Genomic DNA, 22,914 nt, shown 5'->3' on the forward strand with positions numbered 1-22,914 from the left:
ATGCCTCGTAGAAAATAAATACAGACCATTAGAGAACAAATGCCATTTCTAGTTTTTTAGATTAATACCTTTTGTCTTAGGAGTCTGAGGTAAATGTGTACACAGATTATATAGAACATGTTTTCAACATTAGATAGTATTAATTTAAAGAAAAAGATAACGTGACTGAGATACACACACACACACACACACACACACACACACACACACATTCACACACACAGCCTTACACAGTAAAGTGTGAATGCCGTTGCAAACCCAGCAACAACAGATTCCCTGAACCCAAACCCAATGACGTCTACCTGCAGGATGCGACTTTACAAAAAGAAACAAACACATACACACACACACAGAAAAACGACATCCTGACTGGTAATACAAATGTTCTTTTCTCCCTTTTTTCCCCCCTTCATTTCCTTTTGTTTCCTCCATTTCCAGCCCCGGCCCAGAATCACATCACAAGTTCCTTATAGCGAAGGCAGTGTGCTCTACTCATCACCGACGCTTTCCGCAAATCCTCAGCCAGACAGTGGTGATTTGTGCCTGTGTTAAGGCAGAACTACTCTTTGCCTCTTTCACAATATAGATTGCTGCCATTATCTGGAGCTATTCCTCTGGAGCTGACACAAAAGAAGAAGAAGAAAAGCATAGGATGTGGGGTGGTGCTGGTTATGCTGGTGGTGGTTGGGGTGGGATGAAGGAATTTCCCCCCAACCGTTGTATGAATTGCTGATGAGACCTGAGTGACAAATAGATATGCAACTGCCAGGGTTGTAGTCACATATCGGGGTCGTGTGGTATTCTCCTCTTGCGGGCCCAAGCTTTGGTTTCCAGGGTCTGAGGCTGTAACGTAACCTGACTAATATTCCTGCTAACGTGCAGTGAATGTGGCCGGGAATGCAAATTTAGCAATGCCCCCTTTCACACCGAGGAATGAAATCAAGTCTTTTGTGGCCGCTGGGCATTGAGGGTGGGAAAAAAAAGCATGGTGAGGAGAGTGTGTGTGTGTGTGTGTGTGTGTGGGAGGGGGGGGGGGGGTTCCTCAGGTCACCCGTTTGGGCGGTGAATGAGCCGGTGCCCGAGCGCAAAAGATGGTGTGCCACTGGTGCGCTCGCTGCTAATTGATTGCCTCTACTAACAAGAGCATAATGTATTCTATTGTGATCATCCCTCGCCCGTGTTCATTAAGCCAGGAAGCGGCGTGATCTTCTCTTTTTGTCTCGCTCCTGCCCCCTTTCTCTCTCCCCTGCTCCTCTCGTTCCCCCTCCCAGTCCTCTGTTTCTCCACTCCCCTCTTCCTCTCGCTCTCTCTCTCTCTCTCTCTCTCTCTGCGCTGCATGGGAAAGGTGATGCAAAGACGGTATGACAGGCAAAGCATCCCTCACCATCCCAAATGCAAAAACGAAGAGGAACAAAGGACAGATGGAGGGAATAGAGTAGGTGGCTGGTAAGATGATGAAGGAAGGATGTATAGATGAAAGGATGAGAGGAAAAGACGGGGAAGAGAGGTGATGGCTGGGGAGATAGAAGGATATGGAAACAAGATGGTGGAAAGAGAAGACATAATGAAAGTGTGGGAAAAAAATAAAAAAGATGAGGATCAGAAAAGCACCTCTCGCCCATCTGCATCCATCCCTATCTTTTTCCTCCACCTCCCCCCACCCCGTCCTCTGCTCCTGTCAGGTTCCCACCCGCTCCCGCTCTCCCCCGCACCTCTTCTCTTTCTTTTTACCCCCCTGTTCTCCCCTCTTGCCCCTTTTTCACCCACCTCCCTTCTCTGCCTCTGCTACTCACTCCATCTCTGGCTCGCCTCTTAATGAGAGCTGGCGGGACAATAGTGCCATTGTTGTTCATGTTTGGGAACCCCGGACTGAAACAATCGCTGTTTACCCAAGCAGGGGCGCAGCCAGGACCCTCTGCTTCATTACGACCGGGCCAAGTCTGATTAAGTCCGTTCCACAAGTGCCACAATGAGCCACTGAGCTGGTCGCTACAAAAGCCCGGTTGCCTCTTTCTCCACCACTTCCTGTCCGTCCTCTGTGGTCTTAATTTCAATGTGATTCTCTCGCTCTGTATATTCTCGCCCTTGCTACCGCTGGCTAGCCTCTGATTTACATGTTCTTTCTCCTCAATGACCAGGACCACGTTCACTTCAGGTGGAGCACAAGAGAGAGGAAGAAATGCAAGAAGTAGCAGAGATGGAGTGTAAATGACAAAGTAAGCACCTCAAAAATCATTAGTCGAATCTGGTCTATTTTCAAAATGACCTTCATAATCTAGGACACCGCTAATTTCTTTATTAAAAATCCCACAAGGGTTGAACATGCTGGAGGCAGCGGCAACATGACTGACTGCAAGAAATAAGAGAAATCTCTCCATAATGGTCTCAGATCATAAAATAAATTGGCATGGAGGTAGTGTTATCAAGCTGATGCTTGTGGGGAGACGCACTGAATCATTGGATTGAAAGCCTTTTCACTCACCCATATCCCTCAGCTCCGCGGCTTGTAACAGAAGTATGCTACCAGCACTATGCAAAACAGCATCATGAATATGCGTAATTAGGTGGGACTGGTGTAATTTTTCTGGGTTATGGGATGTGACATTTGTGGGGCAGCAGCATACATCAATGTAAGCACGACTGACAAATGCATAATCCCTTTCTCTGCCATGAGGAATTTTACACTTCGCGATACAAAATATGCAGTTTTCCTTCCCTGCACTTAAACAGCCCGAACAGATGCATGCACAAATGCACAAAATCATCCAGATAAACGTACACACACGGGCACGCATCAGCACGGTCGCACACATGCAAAGACATGCACAGTTGGACACATGTGCAATAAAGACACTGGGGAGAGAAAGCACTTTGCATATATGGCACTAAAAGAAATCTGTGTATTTGAACAGAAATGCTGCGTAAACTCTAAATCGCGGTCCGATTGTTTTACAAAGCTACAAATAAAAACACGAATAGAGAGAGAGCTAGTCGTAGAATAAGTGGAATACAGCTTGCGTTGTGATTAAGGGGAGCATGACTATCAGAGGGACACAATTACTCAGTGATAATGATGCAAACCAGATAAATAAAGAATAAAATAAAACATGGCGCAGCCTTGGAAGGCGGAGGGACACAAAGACTGCTATTGCCAAGCAACAAGGTTAAAAAAGGACTGATCCACATGCATGTTTAACATGACACGAGACTAGATATGAGTTGGCAATGAGCTTCAGACGTAGTAGTTAGTGATCAGGAAATGCAGCAGAGGGGCTGAGGGACTAAGAGCAATTTACCTCCACACTCAAATACAGTGCTGAGAAATACCTGGAAGTCTAGAAGGATTTTATGCTTTTGTCACAACACTTAATTTACTGAGCATTTATTATAATATATACTATGTATTTTTTTTCTTTCGTTCTTTTTTGTGCGTTAGAATTCAATTTAGATGAAGCTTCAAAAGAACCGAACATGTGAATGCTCAAATAAGGACGGACGCATAATTGGATCATATTCTTACACAAGCGGACACAAACACATACGCCCGCGCACACACACACACGATCAACACACCTCTTCCGAGAGAGCCAATTTATAGCCACTGTAGTGAACCCCCCCTCACCACCTCTCGTCTCTCCCTTTGCCTTGCCATGCCCCCTTTCTCATTCCCCATTCACCCCAACACACACACACACCCACACACACACACACACACACACACACACACACACACACACACACACACACACACACACGTACACAACTCCACTCACAGCACCCTTCTACAATCCACCACCCTGCCACACATACCGAAGGGGACGACACATCCCTCATAGCACCCAGGAAATTAACTTGACATTTGATGCAGACAGAAAAAATATATATTTCGGTGGGGGGGAGGGACAAAAAATAAAAATAAAAAGTGTACCAAAGCAGAGATAGCATAAACCCATCGCCTGTTCACCCTCCTCCACCCCACCCCCCCTTAAGCCCAGGGACGCATTCGAGGGGGATTTCAGCGATCTGCAATGCAGACGCCACTGGGTGCCCACAGAAAAAAATGAGCTTCATCTTTCGCCTGTCCTTCCCTGTGTACGCTGTGTGTCCCTCTTTGTTTCCATCTTTCATGCACTCCATTTTCCTACGCACTTCCCCTCCCTTGTTTGTCTCTTTCTATTTGGGAGGAAGTTGGGACAGGAATATGCTAGCATTGGAGGATCACTGGATGGTGCATGTGTACGAAATTAAGACACACCCTCTGAAAGCCAATGGTATTGAATACAACACTTTATTTTCTGAGGACGGGGGTGTTTTAAAATCGCTACCGCCATCCCATTTCTTTCAGTTTGGTGTTTATTTTCTCAAATCCATGATCCCTGTGACACGCTGCTCCCTTTACTACGTTCAAACAGCTCTGTAAATCTGGGTTAATCGCTCCAACATTAACAATCACCCGAGAAAAGCAGCAATAAACACACATCCACTGGTTATGATTTCTGTTCAAGGCAACAACAACAGTCGTTCCCGTTACTCAGATTGCGGCACACCTACAATTTCATGCGAGCGGGCTGGAAAATGAAGGTGCGGTGTGATCTTGCATATGCTTGATAAGATTAACGATTGCATCGGAGGCCTCGTGGTAACCTCGGCAAGGAGCCCCGAACCCACGAGCGAGAGCAGGCCACAATTAATACATCATTATGCATCGCTACAGTGTACAGCCGTGAACACACAACACGCAGCGCGACCGTCGGCCAGCTAGTGTCGGTCTCAATATCCCCTGCATTAGACATGCAGGAATGCTAACACCATTATGCACAATTGTGAATGTCTGTCTGAGCCCTCCCCCTTTTCTCCCCTACCATATTGTGTCTGCGGGATAGTCCACATGTATGTGTGTGAGTGTGTGTGTGTGTGTGTGTGTGTGTGTATGTGTGTGTCTGAAAAAGGGCGGCACTATTTAAATATGATCTATTTTTGTATGCAAGTTAAGACAAATTGCCGATTGTTGTGTGTCTATGAGACTCTGCATGTTTAACCGTGTCTACGTTAATATCAGCATTTTTCCGCAGAGGGAGGTGATGCTGCAGGAATTAATTTCATGGAAAAAATACTTGCCTGGCAAAAACGGTTCGACTCATGTGGAAGGACATTAATGCATCAATCTAGAATTTATCTACAAATTAGAACTGAATGAAAGAATTAATTTGTGATGAAACGCACACTGGCATATTTTACTCTTCACACACACACACATTTGAAATGCTGTGCAACACTGTGTGGTTCTATGAATTATGAAAATAATGATAGATAATTTAATATGAAAGCAAAGAGGCTTTTAACTTTTAAGTACTCCAGTGAATCTTCTTGTCTACATTTGTGATAATGCAATAACAATACTGGTGTTTTATCCGCAGTGAGAATCAAATCAAATATCAAGAAAAAAATAATACGAGCATATTTTCCTTCTTAGGGCTCCAGGAGAATTGAGGCCGACCTGCGGCGTCATTACCTAAACCTCCTGTAACTGAACATAATTATGAAAATGTCCTACGCTCGACAAAGCTGAAGAGTAGGAGAGGCGGGACTTTCATTAGCGTTGTGTTGCTAATGTCTACTCTGCATTTCTCTGCAGCGGTACGCTCCAAATATTGTATCGTGCACATACACACACATTTGCTGCAATGCTGTTAGCAGCCACTGTATCGCAACTCTATTACCACTGTCTATCTTTTGTATCACAATAAAATAAACAAATAAAAATACAATAGCACTATTCCCATCAAAAAAAAAAGGAACAATACAAAGCTAAATGTCATTCAGGCGTTGTGGGATTAAACACATCTATCCGGCAGAGAAACTCTAGGAATTCTTGAGATCAGATTTACAATCAGATTCAAAACCAATATATTTTTAGTTATCTGCCACAACTTGACGGGAGATTGTCCGGCAAGTATTGTACACACAGTCCTCCGCTTACACAAACTCTCCTCCTGCCACCTCGCTATTCCTTGCTGCCAGCGATTTGCATTCATTTGCATGATTTTTACAATGTGCATATCCTTTGTTCTGACTGTAGGATGATGCAGAAGAAACCCTCCCTACGCAGCGCTATTACACGGCCCCCCTGAAAGCTACTTGGATATTAAATAGAAGACAAAAAAAACACTGTATGGTCTCATCTCTTTTAATTATAAACCGATACGACAAAGATTCCACAAATAGCAGACTCATCCCCTGGTGTGTCCACGATAATGTGGTACATCCCAATCTGGGGAGACAAGATGAGTATGTTCCAGTTGTGTGGAATCTTTGAACAGCCATGGAAAGGACATACTGTACTATCACTAAGAGCCATGAGCATCTGCAATGTAAAGCACGGGGGAAGGAATTGCATCCGAGAGTGAAATATGTAATTACTTGACAAATAGGAGATGGGAAAAATTATAGATGAAAACTAAATCAACTAAAAAGAAAAAAAACACTTTTCACATATTTTACAATACTCATAAATAATTTGTACTATTCTGTCCCTCACTTTCTTTGTGGTTTGAGTCCCTTATTTATAATTGTTTGCTATTGTATTACCGGATCCCCCAAAATATTAAGCCTATGCATTTACTGAGCATTCCTCATTGCGAGAAATTGTCATTTTGATGTTTCTGAATGGAACCAGTGCGAAGCCTTCCTGTTCGCTTGCATCTTTTGTTCTCTGTTGTCGTTTCATCCGCTAACACAAACTCACACACGCACACACACACATGCACACACACACACACACACACACACACTCACACACTGATGCGTTAGCGCTCCTTAATCATGCAGACACAAGCAGATGACTTCATTAATGGCTGAGGGCTACTACTGATGATGCACAGGCTGGCCTACAAGACCGGAGGGTTTATATTCACAAATGCGGGCGCCACATTCTAAGTGCTCACTCCTGCTGGCGCCTTAATAGTAAGCAGCTGCACTGCAAATATGCATGTCTGATGGATGATTATGAGTATAGCATAGGAAATGAGGTAATGCCATGTAAACAAACCACACTGTATAGCAAACACTGTGGATATCCGTGGGTGCTTATGTCTTAATATTCAGCAAATGGCACAAAGGATAAATTTGCAGTGTAAATGTTTTTGTTTTGTTTGAGCTGCAGAAATATTCATCACGGCTGTAGAGATTTAGAAAACGGTGAAGGAGAGGGGGAGAGAAAGACAGAGAGAGAGAGAGAATGAGACAGACTGAGTGAGATGGGATGGGATCATCTCCTGATATTGTCAAGGTACATCTGTATCTGCAAAGATGGAAAGTTGTCCTGGTTTCCAGCTTGGGCTTCAAGCCCATGATCCTGATGCTGCTCGTAAAAAAAGTCTACCTTTCTAACTAAATAATGCAAAGTCAGAAATATAGGGGCCTAATAACCTCGACGCACTTAAAGGGCCGGGCTTTCAGCTTTGAGCGAGGTCGATCCAAGGTGATCGCTTTGTACGTAGAAGTCCTCCATAGAATTTGTGCTTCAGAAAACTGAAAACCACCGACACCAACAAGTCGGCTTTTTACGTTTTTCAGTGATAATATCCAAAGCTCTTAACTACTATGTTGTGAGATGATCAATCAGTAACAACCTTCTTTCTCAAGGAGTCAGTGGTTTTCACTTTGACTCTATTCCTGGATGCTGAAGATATAGCGGACAATACATTCACAATCAATACAGAACATTTTTAAGTTATAAAATATTCTCTGTGAGGTGAAATGGTTCATTCTGTCCAAAAACATAATTTATGGATCTGTACTGCAGAGATCACCACTAGACACAATCTCTCTGTGGTATAGTCTGGACTTCAGCAATGACTTTTCCCACCCAGTGACTCGCCCTGCCCTTCTAATTGGCCCTTTGAGCGGTCCACCAAAAGTGTGTGAGTATTGGGAGTAATTAGGACGAGTAACACTAACACACTGAGGCCCATGGGCGCTGACATACCACCGCTCCTCCTCTGCCCCTTATTTTTTTGTTACCAAGGAATGAAGTTTTAACTCTAAGAGCTCTCAACACAGAACATGTGGAGTCACTGGGGTGTTTTCATTTGGTGTAAGTTTGTCCTAGCAAAAGTGCACCGCGTGTGGTATCGGAGCACTTCTCCGGATCACCTACACGTAAGAGAAATGGTGTCAAAGTTGAAATAAAGAAAGCACCAATGGAAATAGACTCCTGCCGCTGCCAGCTAATATAATATCCATTTCCTTGTCATGAGAGGAAGCTCAGCTCATTAAGGTTTGTCTTCAATAACGGAAAATGTCATGTTTAATAATGGCTTGAGGTCTAATTGATAGAGCAAGATGTCCTGCACGCACCGCAAACAACGCCAGGGCGGAGGGCAATTACTGTTGCCCCATGAATTTGAATGGCTAGAGGAAATCTTTGAAATCACTTCCTGGTTCCAGCTAATGTTGGTGTGTATCTTTTGTGTGTGTGTGTGTTGTGTTGTGATGATGAACAGTGAACAATAACCTCTGTTTCCCCCGCGCTCCTTCTCTTTGGTATGGACCACAGGGCAAAGAATGGGTCATGGGATTTGATATTGCCCACGATCACCTCGCCTGAGCTCCCTTCAAACCACTGTTATTCTGTTTACTGTGTCCTCTGGACCAATGCTCACATCTATGCCTTTATCCGACACACACATGGGCTAACATGGCTGCAGGCAAACACACACACACACATCAGAGGAGATGGGCACAGAGGGGAAAAAAAACCTCAAACCCCTGCCAACAAAGAAATGTTGCCAATATTTGACAAATCTTTCAACACTTGGTTTAAAAATGTCAATAACAAGAACTAGAAATGTTGATGTGAATATCAAAGAGGATCATTTTGAATATGTTAAATAAATAAATCAGAGCTCAATAATTGTAATGTGGGAAGCAATAAAATAAAACATCACTGATTCAAGGCATTTCAACACCTTTGAAGAGTGAGTTTCATTGATTTGTTGTTCTTGAATTTAAAAACAATTATTGTTATTGCTGTTATTGTTATTTAAAAGGTCATGTTAAATAAAGACATTTGGGATGATATAATTTAGTTGTGATTAGCTTAGTTTTTTGTTGTTTTTATGGATAGGAGGAAAAACAACATGTTGCCATGGTATTGCACATGCCTACACATGTGTCCCTATACACACACACACACACACACACACACACTTTCACACACACACATTTTGGTTTATTAACCCAAGCTCACCTCATGTGGGCCCAGCGAAGAGCAAAATCCCAGAGATCCCATGTTGACCTCTACCTCTCGCTGCCGCCCGCAGTTCTCCACAGCTCCCTGTCTCCATCACTGCAGCACTGGAAGACAAAGAGAGAGGCAGGGAGTCAGTACATTTACCAAATGCTAACCTTTACATATTGAATAACTCTTCTCGAGCAAATCACAATTAACGTGGCTCTACCACAGTGAAAAGAGGAAAAGCAAGCGCTCAGTTATCACGCTTATATGGCAGAAGGAGGAAAAAGCTTTCGCCATAATTTTACTCACAGGAATCCAAATTGGCAATAACTTTGTGCAAATGTCTTATCAACCTTTACACTTTGCCACAAATAGCGAGAAAAACTTGGGACCTTTACGGCTCAAGAGCAGCTGCTTTATAAATCATCTGAAGGTCACAGGAGGCGTGTCTTTACAATCCTCAAAATACTAAACAGAGATGTTGTTTAAATGTTAACCTCAACACGGCCATAGTTGAATCATCCAATTAGCACCAATAGTTCTGGTGTCTTTCAAAAGGTAGGTTGTTGAAACCAGCCAAACTTGACCTCTGCCTCCTCTCGCTGGAGGGTGAACAGGTCAAAGGTCAAATGTCAGGCCAAAAGAAAAAAGTCAATTTGAGGTCAAATGGTCAAACTAATAGCTGGAGGTGTTAATGCTTAGATTGAGACAAACGTTTAAATTTAGATTTGTTCACACTGTGAATGGCTGTGATTTTACATATGAAGCCGTGTCTAAGAAAAACTGGTGAGATGTCAAAATCCAATCCTGACATCGCACTGATCATTTTTCCACATTCGTTTCACATTGCATTCTGGTTTTTGATCCAAAACGTGTGCAACGCTAATTGCATTTTGTTGAGTTGACTGCGCATTATGAGGATATACAGGAAAATGTTTTGTGTGTAGTGTCTCTGTCCTTCTGTGTTCTGATGTCATTGTGAGTTTTTTTTTGACGTGTCATTCCAAAGCACACACGTGTTCATAACCACACACTTGTGCGGCTTCAGGGAGCTGCATGGCCAGGGTCAAAAACACAACTACGCATGACTCTGATTATTTAATTCTCAATTTTATTAATAATGTTCAAATACAAAGTACAACAATGCATTTACATCAAGGATCCTGAAAAAAAAGCAGGTACATATTCAATGAACACTTATTCAATATATATGGATACAGACATATTCTTACACTCCCCATGGCAATGTTCTACACTGTTGTGAGTGTGTCTTGCGGTTGTGTGGCACACCAATTTGTGTGTGTGTGTGTGTGCTTCAAGCCCTACGGCAGGGTTTAGGGTAACTATTCAGCGACCCCCCCCCACACACACACACACACACACACACACACACACACACCACCACCACCACCCTCACCCCATTCCCTTTGCGGCTTGTGTGGCTTGTCTCATCCCATCTTCCTCCTGCTCCTCTATCTTCTGCCTGCGCTCCAACACCCCCTCTCCCCTTCTCCCAACCACCCCTCTGCTTCTAGCCTACATGCATGTTAGGAGTGGGGTGGGGGTAGTGGGGGTAGTGGGCTAGTTGGCGACGATAGTGCAAAGAATCAGACCCTGGTTTCTCTAAAGCAGCACCTAGGCGATGCAGGGGGATGCTAAAATCGTATGCAAATTGCATATGTGCTGTATACGTATCACACACACACACACACACACATGCAATGTTAAGTAATGTGTGGAGAAATATGAGCAGCAGCTGCAAGGATTGTTTTTATATTTAAAAAATAAAAAAATAGATTTAAGTGAGCAGCACTGATTTGAAAAATAGTGTGAGAAAACTAAAAGAGGAAAAATTACATTTCTACCGAATAAGTGATGTTGTTAAGACTGTGCGTCTCTCACATTATGTGACTCCTCAACAACTGCACCTTCATAATGACAAAAAGGAGTAGTCATAGAACAAAAGCATTTCCTTCATGAGAGGTGTGTCTACTCTCCATCCCGGTGGCTTACAGTGTTCCATTATCTGAGCGGCGAGTGCTGCTTTGCCACCCAACTCCCCCATGCTGCCTGTCTCATTTCCTACCGGTAACAATCCATTAGCCAGGCTCAAACATGCAGCCGTTTAATTATCCTCACTTCTTTGGCAGCACGCCGGGGCGTACCACTCATCAGAGGAAACAGGGAGCCAGCTGATACTGTATACGTACTTTGTGCATGTAGAAAGGGACAACAGGCTGACGATGCAAGGAGATGGCGCTCGCCTAGACATAATTTCTACTCGTACACTTAAACACAATGGCTTCCAGGTGAACACGTACACAGCAATATACACGTAGCTATAGAAACAAATTTACACATCAACAACGTATGTAAACTGAACCTTTAATTGTGACAATAAACACCTCAGATAAAATACATCCTTAAACTGGTGAACTGCGTATATATCCGTGTGTGTTTGTGTGTGTGTGTGTGTGTGTGTGTGTGGGTGTGGGTGTGGATGTGTATTGATGCACGAAAAATGGGGATGATGTTTGGTATAATCCAACTTGAATAATTTCCTGCGCATTTTTCTTCATGCTTTGCCCCAGGAGCACTTCAGGATGAAAGGAATGTTAATGCTGTGTCTGTATCTCCCTGAACAATGTGTGATTTTTCCCTCTGTGTGTGTGTGTGTGTGTGTGTGTCACCTCACTAAGCACATTTATGATAATTAACAGATAGGGGAGGTCAGCTACTGTATGTGTATGTGGCAGCGACAGTGAGTAAGAGAGGAGACAGAAAATGAGAGAGTCGAGCGCTGATTTACATAAATTGGAAATACTGCCATCGACTTCCTTTCTTTTTTCTTTCATCTGTATTGTCATTTTTGATAGAACAGCCTTAAGAACATCATCTGTACTCTCTGAAAAACAGCAAGTTTTATCAGTGACTGTTCACAAAAGGTAAAATGAGGCACCATTAACCTGCACGTTCAGTTAATGTAGTTGATATATTTGGGATATATAGGAATAATATGCAGACTTTTATTTCTGATATTTGGATACTTTAAAATGGCAAGCTGTTACTGAATATGAAGCAGATGAAATCATTTAATTTGGACTTTGAATAAACACATAAACACTTGAAGTATTATTAAATATAAATCCTGTGTGTCATATTACAGTGTTTCATCAAACATACATAATTGGCCCGAAAAATACATGAATAAACAGAAATACTTAAAACATTAGCAGATAGCAGTTTTGGTTCTAATGACCGCGGTGTTCTTAGCACTTCCAGCCAATAAACCGGGTTCAGCGGAGAACTAAAATGACGGCCGATCTTGTAGGAGTCGGTAATCGAGGGAATTAATACATGCAAATCAAATGCTCAGCATGCATAGCCGCTGTTGACAGTAACTGAATAATTGACTTTCGGAGCTCCGTCTTTCTGGTCCACATATGCCGCACACAAATTTGTATGCGTTAATGTGTATGCGTGCGCGCGTCTATGCCAGCGGACATTTTAAGTCTACCCTCCTCACACTCTCACTACTGCCAAACGCCTTAAGATGGTGGCACCTTGAGGCAGAGAGAGACACTCGTAGAGAAATCCAACCTCCTGCTCCCTCTCCCCCCTTCCTCCACCTCGGGTGCTCACGACAACACAGGACAGGCCCCCCTTCCTCACCCTTCGCCCCCCAAATAAATATTTAATTCGCCCCTCTCTAATAAGGATATTAGGCAAGTACACCCCGGCCCTGGCTTATATGCATGAGTCCTTTCTCATCAAATTTACATAAAAGGGCCAGATGCTAATGCGAGCGTAGCAACTACTGCTCACTATTCTATATGCACTCGTACCAGCTCCCCAGCCTGAGAGCCCATATAATTTAATTGCCGAACAGCATATATTTTTCAAATGGTTCGCCGTATTCAAATTGCACCCAGGCCTCAATACGGTGCCTTACAAAGAGTGGAGCGATGGTCGTATTTTAATTGTGGTGGCGGGACGTCTACAGTATTTATGCTTATTTAATGTTTTCTGAGGACCCTCTACTTTTATGAACCCCTCCATAATACAGTGTTTATGCGTAGCATGGGAAATATCGTACACGTACATACAGTGTATGAAATGTAGGAAATAACATCTCAACCCTTTTAAATACGCAGTATAGCATAAAGCATTTTGAGACTGAGTGCCACGATGTTTGTAATTAATAGTGAATGAATAATGCAGTGACACGAAATATATTATTTACACCCTTTCATCTTTGAGGAAGATTCAAAGCATATTTCAGATGCAATTATACTAATTTATTTATAGCATATTATTTGCATAATCAAAAGCCAGCAGAGCACAGATATCTGAGGAGCCAGGCTGCTTTAGACCTGTAGTGCAAGAATAGCATTTATGTACACAGCCTTATTGTGCACTGCTGCTGTCACAGCACTGATACCTTACCGTGAAGTATATTGTAGCAGCTATTAGCATTATCATCAGTCACAATATAGGTACAAAGTGTTTAATGATATTGTATCGTATCAAATGTCCTGTAAATTCTGCAGTTACTTGATGTATCGAAACACAGGGCTTACATTAAATAACTATTGTAAAATCACGCAAGAAACAAAATCTTAAATTCTAGGGTTTTATGAACATGACTATCGACTCACAGAATTTCTTGCACTATCACATTGCGTTGATAATAAAACTCACACAAGATAAACATTACATTATCTTACTAATGTCTACAGACTAGTATAAATATAAATGTATATATACATGTATTTGAAATGATGAAGTCAGCTTAATTCAATGTGACTTCTTTTTTTATCTTTTTCTTCCATGTAGACTGAGCTTCGTGTTTAATACATTTCAGAGGCTAAATTGTTGACGCTGACAATTTATCAATTTAAAGTTTTCCTAAGTATCACTTAAACTCCATGTGTCCATAACAAGGGATGAGATCATTTTAATTCCTCGAGAATAGCCCTATCATCCCAGATCACAACAAACCTGCTGCATACAGGCAACTCCACTGCCCCTCTTTCAAGCACGATCTCATTATGCCACATATGGAAGGGATCTTTGACGATATGTAAGTGACAAGGGTGCCTGGCAAACACGTCGGCCGTGCATATCCATGCAGTTAGCCGAAGGGGAGGGTCGTACGGCGTGGCAGAGCACAGCATGCCCGCTGATCCCCACAAGACGCTCAAGTGGCCATGCAAGATGTCATTAAAAAGGGCCCGACCACGACATTCCTCATCGGATTATTGGCAAGTTATGGCTGGTTGGTTTATTACGGAGCGGGGATCGATCAGACCCCTGTTAATTGGGGATGACACCTTTTGAGGCTAAGTGCATGTCAGTATGTGTGTGTACAAGACCGACGTACAACCTCGGACATATACGAACACACACAGCCTTTAGACTCACAGTTCATTGAGCAGCTGGTTTGATGTTATGACTTCACTTTATAGAACAAATACTGATAATTTAACTAAATCAATTAATCAATGCATGTGAGGTTACCTTAATAAATTGTGACACTATAACATGTGTCTATATTGGCCCATGGAGAGAGGGTAGGAGGCCTTCTAGTTTCTTGCATGGAGTATACACACACACACACACACACACACACCAACACGCACACACCAGGAACCTGTCCTGCATTGGCAGGGGCTGATGCTGCCATGCGCACGGTGATCTCACCTACCGTTGCCGTGGCGACACCAACCAGAGAGGAAAGCCTTGTTGTGTGTGCGCATGCGTGCGTGTGTGTGTGTGCGACTGTGATTGTGATTGTGACAGAAGCTTGAGCTGGAGAAAGAGGAGGAGGAAGAGGAGGAGGAGAAGGAGAAGGGGAAGGAGAAGGAGGAGGAGGGCCTGCAGGAATTCACATTGTGCCTGGCTTGTTTAAGGTTTATGCTTCATTCACTTACTACCTCTCACCAGGGGAAATACTGAACCGGCCCTTTCAATTATCAAGGCAATAAATTCAGTGTGGCTGTGTCTTTATAATAGCAGCCCGGTGCTTTAATAGGAAGAGGGCCGGTATATGGGAAGGAAGGGGTATGCAGGTTCATTTGCATATAGGCTATAACGGAAGACAAAGATTAACAGGGCTTCATGAATACATACAACACCGACAAGCACACAGACGCATGCACTCTCATATACAGCACACAGTCCTATAAGCTCCATACTGGCACATCCCTACTCCGGCTTCTCTTGAGGCCAAAGTAAACTGCCCTACTACCAGCTGGTATTGTTGAATTCTATTAGTGATGAAGAGCTAACTCAGACTATAGGGGTCATCTGCTCATCAATGGGTGGCGGTGGCCTCGGCCTGCTCCACAGCCATGAATGCACTGAATTCATTACTCCTGGTGCACAGATGGTGTCTGGCTGCCTGTCTCAAGTTCAAGTTCATGTCCAGGAGACACACACACACACAGAGAGAAAGAGCGAGACATGGCCCAAGCCAGACAGACAGACGTTGTTGACTGAGACACAGCTATTGTTCCCTTTCATGATGTCGTAGCCTCACTAGATATCCAAGACGCCTGGGTCGGTTAATGGCAGAGTCGAACGCACAGGGAGGAACATACACTCATGCAAACACAGACACACATGTGTGCATACGTGGAGCCTCTCATCCCATCTCAAGCTGCAGCAGCATGAAAATAATCCCTGCATTTCTGCTGGGAGAACGTGGGGGAAATAGTCCTGACTGTAGCTGGTTAATACTGAAAATGATGTTTCATGTTAGCTCGGAATACAACAGCGTTTAAAAAAAAAAGAGCCACATATCTCATCACTTTGACATCGCAAAAACAATCTAGGCCGCACGAGCAAAAAAAAAATTAACAGCCATGCAACACATCTATTAACAAATGACACCTGTATGAGGTCATAATCACATCCTTTGTCTGGCACAGCAATGACCCCGAGCTGATGATATTAGAAATCTGACACACACACACACACACACACACACACACACACACACACAGGAGAGAGGCACATGACTAGCACAGGCTCGCTCACATGGAATATGCTGATTGCCCGCCCAATGAATATGAATACCCCCTTCATGGTCGCCATGGTTTTGTTACTCAACAGATCACGTGACATCGATGTCTGTAGCGCACTGTTTGTGTTAGCAGGGAAGAAGGACACAGCCGAGCGTATAGTCCCCGTTTACTGAGGAGAGGGACTGGGGACTGTCGCCACCCATGCACGCAGGGTCAAATCACACCCCTGTGATTATATATAAATTCATACGTGGCAATGAGGCACTGTGAAATGAATGACACAGGTGCATAACATATTTTTTACATGAAATACACTTCTCATCCTCGCGTGTGGAGACAGAGGGAAGAATGGAAAAACTCATTCAGGTAAATGTGGAATGTATACATATGGAGGCCAACGATGTAGGATACGCTTCATTATTTGAAGGACTCGTAGCAGCAGGGGTTGTCAGTCTAATAACAAGCACTAATGTGAAGCACATTTTACAGAGATTTACACAGCCTCCAGAGAGAGGCAGTAAAGTCTGTGCAAACTGCTGCCGACCCACACTGCCTCTCTCCTCCGTGCAGCCCGGCTCAGAGTGACAGGGCTGAGGAGGGAGATGCAAGCCCGTGTGATCTGCAGCTGTTGCTCTCACCACTACATCCCAGCTGCATATTACATACCCCACTGACTGGAGGCTGGACCTTTTTCTTAATTTGAAAAGGCTATATAGGAAATTATAAAGTCTTGATGTCAAAGCATGATGACATTAGCGTTTTAGCCTGAAATATACTGAAGTACAATAATGTGGCCTTAATTTGAAGTAAAGAAGAGTCAAGTCAGTCCCTTGATTGATGAAGAGCTCATAAAATGAGTAAAAAGTCGGAAGCACACTGGATACGATTTGAGATGTTAGCTTAGTTACAGACGCTAAGTTCTTTCATGCTCTGGGCTGACATTAAGTGTGGCCCCCAGACATGATGAACAGTGTTCCCTTTCATAAACGACAATTTCAATCCACTTAACAGGGGACAATAAGACTTGTTTTCTTCACTGCTGCTCGGCCCAGATTGTGTTCTCAGATTTTCTCTCGGGCAAACGACCAGGAATTGTGTGCCGTCTTTGACAGGGGCCCGGGAACAAGAGACACTAGTTTTGTCTGACGGTGTAAGAAAGTCAGCTAGAGACCTATTCAGCCGAGGAGGCAGAGCTGGATCCAGCCACCGTGCCTCTGTGTAGCAGTGCACTTGAACAATCCTCCCTCTGACCTATGTCTTAATCAGATAACCTGCAAGAAACTTTTAAACAGGATACAACCAATATTACTTCTTCTTTTTTTTTTGTTACCCGAATTGTTATTTGAACAGTCAGGGCCACTTTGATCAGATCCTGCTGTCATAAGGTAACATTCACAGTCAGCATGTGTCTCTGAGCAACTGAGAAAATAAGCATAAAAACTACACTGATGATTAAACAAGTGCAACTCAGATACAAGTTTAAAACTTCTTATTGCAGTTATTTCATTATATAGCTTATAAAGGGGCTACACACCTAAAGATATTTTCAGATAACGTGTGTATATTCGGAACGTGTGTATATAAATTGAGTATGCATGTATTCTGAAAGTACAGCTATAAAGATTTTATGTTATAATGAAAACACACAACTTAATCTCAAATTGGTCTCAGTTCATGGTCAAGTTCAGGCAGGAACAATGCACTGTGATGTCACCTATTTATACACGGCCCAGATTTCTCTCTGCGCGTCATTATGTGCGTTATTTTCTGATTCTCACGAGGTAGTGAGCGACGCCTGGATGCGCGCGCTCGAGTGCAGGATTATAGGGCTGCAGCGCCTCCCTTTCAAATTCATAAACTCGCATAGTTTTAAGATAATGACCCGGAGTTCTCATCATCAACACAATTGGCGAGACATTAGGCATTCAGGGGCCGTTGCTACTCCAAGTTTAGGGAGCGCCGCGCCGGCTGGGGCTGGGAAAACGTCGCCTCTTTCTTTGGGGATGCAGATGAGTCTGGTGCACTTGACGTCTTTTCATGACCCCTGTCGCCCCCCCCCCCCCCCCCCCCATCCCCTATCCCCCCCTTCCCCCCTCCTCCCCAGCCCCTCTAGGCCCTCACGGCGCTGTCTGTCATATTGGGCCCGGGCATGGCATTGCCACTTGCCCCACCGAGCGTGGGAATGGGATCGTCCAGTCGTTCACATCTCCTGCACTGCGGTTAACGGAATCAATTAAGCAGGCCCGACCCCCCCTCCAACCCCCCTCTCCCCCACACACACACACAATACCCCAATCCCCTCACTCGCACCCTCCCTCTTCTGCCACCTCCCTCCCTCTCCTAACCCCTCTCCCCTGCTCTGTCTCCCTCTCTCCTTCCCTCTCTCTCATTTTTGTCAGTTCAGTATATGTCCTAATTATTGCTGTTTGGGAGGCCAGCGCCGTTGCCTGGCCGGACTCGAACATGCTGCAAGAAGCCGCGTAGAGGCGCACACGTGGGTTTACAAGTGTCACCCATTTAAAACTGGTGTTAAAATGTCCGATCAAATTAAATAAAATATAAAACCATTCGGCCAATAAATAATGCAATATGTGGTCTGGAGTCAACCTCAGTGCGTGTGCGTGTGCGCGCGAGCGCGTGTGTGTGTGTGTATGTGAGAGAGAGAGAGTATATTAAATGTTTAAATGGGGATTTGCGCGCAACTGTTCTTAACAATAAACTCCACGGTACTCAAAGTTATTGATGAAATTAAAGAGAGCGCACAAACAAAGCTGCCCCTTCCTGTAACTTATAAACGTACACTGGGGAAGAAAATAAGAACATAAATCAGAATTAACTCAGTGGGATTCAAAACATCTTCCATATCAGTTCCATGGGATAATACATATCACCCCAATACATGTCAGGAGACGTCCACAAGTCCTCGACGAGTTTGGAAGTAGTTTTTACTTTCGGTTATCTAGCTTTATGACGAGCAGAACACTCATACAGCTAGATAACCAAAGATAACAACCCACTTCCCACATCTTCAGCAGCAATAATCCACATGTGCACGTCCTCTTCGTGTCTCCATCCCTTAGAACTCAAAGTATATTAAGCAAAAGTCATCAGTGTCCCCTGTTCAAGTCACACTGCGCTTTATATTCCTTACATCCCCCTTTCTGCCATTGAGGGCCACTACTGCACAGCCTGAGCCGTCACACACCCGCTGGTAGAAAAAGGCTGCAATTCTTCGCAAAAAATGATATAATCCCAGTGTTCGTGTCATATTCACTTGACATTAACCAATATTACTGAGTTGAAGTAGGCCTTGAAAATCGCGGGTAAGGTGCAGTCATCCTTGCACGGGGGCCCTAATTTGCAATGCAAATAGCTTCAATCCCACAAAAGGCTCTTTCGCCTCTATTAAGTCGTTGTGGCAGCAGCAATAGATATCCTGAGAGGCCGGCGGAGAAGAAACACGGCGGAGAAAGGGGGGAAATCCGGTTTCCTGTGGAAAGTGCAATAACAACACGGGGAATTACGACGCAAATGTTTCGGATTATGAAGACAGGAGCTTGTTTTTTTTTCTCTCTTTCTTTGACCAAAGAGTGTCAAGTTGTCCGTTTACATCCAGCGTGCAAAGCCGATGACTGAGCCCAAAAAAGAGAGAGTCCGTTCTGCAGGCTGCCTGGTCGGTCGGTCGGAAAAGAGTGGGGGGGTGGGATGGGGGGGATAAGGGCCATCCCCAATGGATAAATCGGGGGGCTGGGGGTGGCCAAAATATGGACCAACCCCGGTGAGGTCAAAGGCCTCGGACCACGACAATGTAACTGCGGTGATGTCATGAACGAAAAAAGACAGAATCGCAGATCGCACCGTCCTATCCGAACAATCTCCATCCATTACTGAGCGCGCGCTGGAAGAAGACCGCCTCGCCACGAGCTCCTCTCTCTCACACGCAGCGAGGTTGTCTTTACTCAGAACGAGAGCGATTCTGCTGCTTTTAATGGAGGATGCGACCGGACAGTCAGCAGCTCGCAATAAAAACGAAACAAGTGAGTGAGGGGAACATCCCGGAGCTGCCCGAGCGCCCGCATCCTCCCCGTCTCCTCCACCGCAGGCTGGGGTTTCTATTCGCGACCGCACCGCCACTCACACATTGCATGTAGGACCGCTACAGGAGTTCACCGCAAAGCGCACCTGGTCGATTTGTTTGCGTCGAAATCCCGACTGCTGTGTTCTTCATGTGTGTGTGTGGGTTTTGTCATCGTCGCATCCTAACGGTGTATAGACCATACACTTGTACGTGTTCAGGTGTACGGATATGGCCATGTCACCCTCGTCGCGCGAAATCAAGCCCAGTACGCGCTGCACGTCGTGCGCACACAGCCTATATGTCACTTTCCCACAGAAATGTAAAGTCAGCCCGACGAGCTGAGCACAACCGGGACAATATGTAAGGTCTCTGCCAGTGAGTCAACAACAACAGGCAGCGGGAACATGTGATGGATCATGCGCAGGAGCGTACGACTGCAGGTTGGACCCAGGCAGGTTGTGTGGCGCCTCTGAGGACCACTCTCGGTCCTGACCATAAAACACAAGTCTATTAGAGGAAAAGTTCCTCTCTGACAGTGATTGACTTAATTCATGCGCGTCTGCCTGTGAGTGAGAGCTCGTGCATGAGAGTGTGTGCGTGTCGTCGGGTTGGGAGGGGGGGGGGTGCCTGTGCGTAAATGACAGGAAAAGTGAATTATAAGCTGGTGATAAAGTATCACCGTATTATTTGTCAATGGCATCATCGGCATATTTCTCTTTTTCTTCCATCAGGCCCCCCTCCCTTCTCTAGCCACAGTTTTAAATCTGGCTCTCAAGTTTACTCTACGGTGGGAGGGGCGAAGCAGAGAGGTTTTAATGAGCCGGTGTGAGCCACAAGGCCTGTGCATTTCAATAAGAGATTATTATAAACATCAGTTTTATTCTCACATGTTTACAGTCACAGCCACAGCATTCGTAGCATCTCTAAATATCACACTCCACCTGCCACACATGACACCAGCCAGCAGCCCGAATTTATCCAAATGTCCAAATGTGCCAGGAAAAAACCTCAAAATCCACTAATTTACGCAAACATTTTTTCATATATTTAGTTATATTAAATGCATCGTCTATTTCCATTCAATCTGCCCCCTCTCCCTGGTGTGGCTGAATGTTAAAGTGTGAGGAAAGCGAGATATCACTAACATTCACGATATAAAGCCCACCTCATTAGGATAAAAGGGCCGGAATAGGCCTCACTCGCAGGCCAAGCTTTAATTGCACTACAACCTGCTGATTAACGATAGGGTTAACGATACAGCAATGAGAAGCCAAAAAACATATATGTTCGAAAGGGGAAATTATATCCGTATTACCGCTGCGCGTAATTGTGTGCGTAAAACAGAAATAAACACCACAGGGAAGGCTTTGTTTTCGAGTCATTTTGTGACGGTTTTGGTGACGTTGTTGTGTGAGGTTAACTTTTTGTTTCATCACAACTGTTCAAGTCTTTTGCTGAAGTTAAATAATACACTCGTGATTTTTGAGAATATTGTGGTTGTTTTGTTTTTACATTTGTAAAATCTTTTTCTCTGAAACCATCTCGCGCATCGCTCCCGGAACGAAACTGAACCAAATGTAGTTTACACACACACACACACACACACACACACACACACACACACACACACAGAGTGTCCTCACTGATGTTGAAATGAGCCTCATATAGGCCTGATAATAACAGCAAATTAGTATCACTTCAGTCAACAGTTTTAACAAGACGCTGTTTATGTGTGTGTCTGTTCGAAAGCACTGAATCACAGATTGCTATCCAGTGCATTAGAGATACTGCCGATAAAACTCAGTGGGAGTCAATACCTGAGGGCAGAATATAGAGCAATGTCCCCTGTAAAGTGGAAGATATGTCATTGATTTTTACAAATAATACAAATAAGTAATCAGATCAAATTTTTGAATGAAGCCACCGGTGAGTTGTGGTACATACAGTTGATTCCAAAAGGTGCCAGAAAGGTGTAATCGGTGCGCCCTTGGGCCAAACTTGTTATTTCCCATTAAATTCGTGGAATCTCTACACGAAACACGAGTCCAAATCATCTCTTAACAAAACAGCGCACACAACCTACCATCTATTTTATATTTCCCGTATTTAACGCGTAAAGACCTTTTACGCACATGATAGCCACTATATACACAGCCCATCAATGCAGGCACAAAAAGTTGTACTTACTTCCCAAAGGTGAGTCAAATCACTGCACTCGATCAGAAAGGGTCCCGAGCAGGCGAGGCCGGACAGCGGTGCGGAGTGGGGTCCGTGTCTGTCGGGCTGCGGTCGTGTACGTTCCCCTCAAATATCCCAGCCGTGTTCATTTGATGGGGGGGCATCACTTTAAAATTGCCGCTGACACTCAGTGTGAACATAGCCTGCATCATCAGGCGTGCTCCACAGCTGCTCTGTGCAGAGCCACGAGCACATCCCGAGCACATGATAGACGGAGGGAGGATGGAGAGGGACGGGGAGGGACGGCGAGAGGGAGAGAGATGCAGGGAGGGACACAACTTTCCCAAGCACCAAATAGAAAAAGTGCACGGCACAGTTGAGCTCTCACAGTG

The 22,914-nt window shown here is 44.3% G+C and overlaps 1 long non-coding RNA gene across 1 annotated transcript in view; it reads right to left on the bottom strand.

Annotated features, from left to right (window-relative positions):
* LOC133944396 (uncharacterized) overlaps positions 1-22,914 on the bottom strand; it is a 36,025-nt gene extending 13,111 nt beyond the window's left edge. Inside the window, exons 1-2 of the long non-coding RNA XR_009916190.1 lie at positions 22,532-22,914; positions 9,251-9,357 (exon numbers count right to left, since the gene is read on the bottom strand). This is a non-coding gene — a long non-coding RNA (uncharacterized LOC133944396). The remainder of the gene's footprint in view (positions 1-9,250; positions 9,358-22,531) is intronic.

Source organism: Platichthys flesus, chromosome 3 (genome assembly GCF_949316205.1).
Source record: "Platichthys flesus chromosome 3, fPlaFle2.1, whole genome shotgun sequence".
In the NCBI taxonomy this organism is placed as follows: Eukaryota; Metazoa; Chordata; class Actinopteri; order Pleuronectiformes; family Pleuronectidae; genus Platichthys; species Platichthys flesus.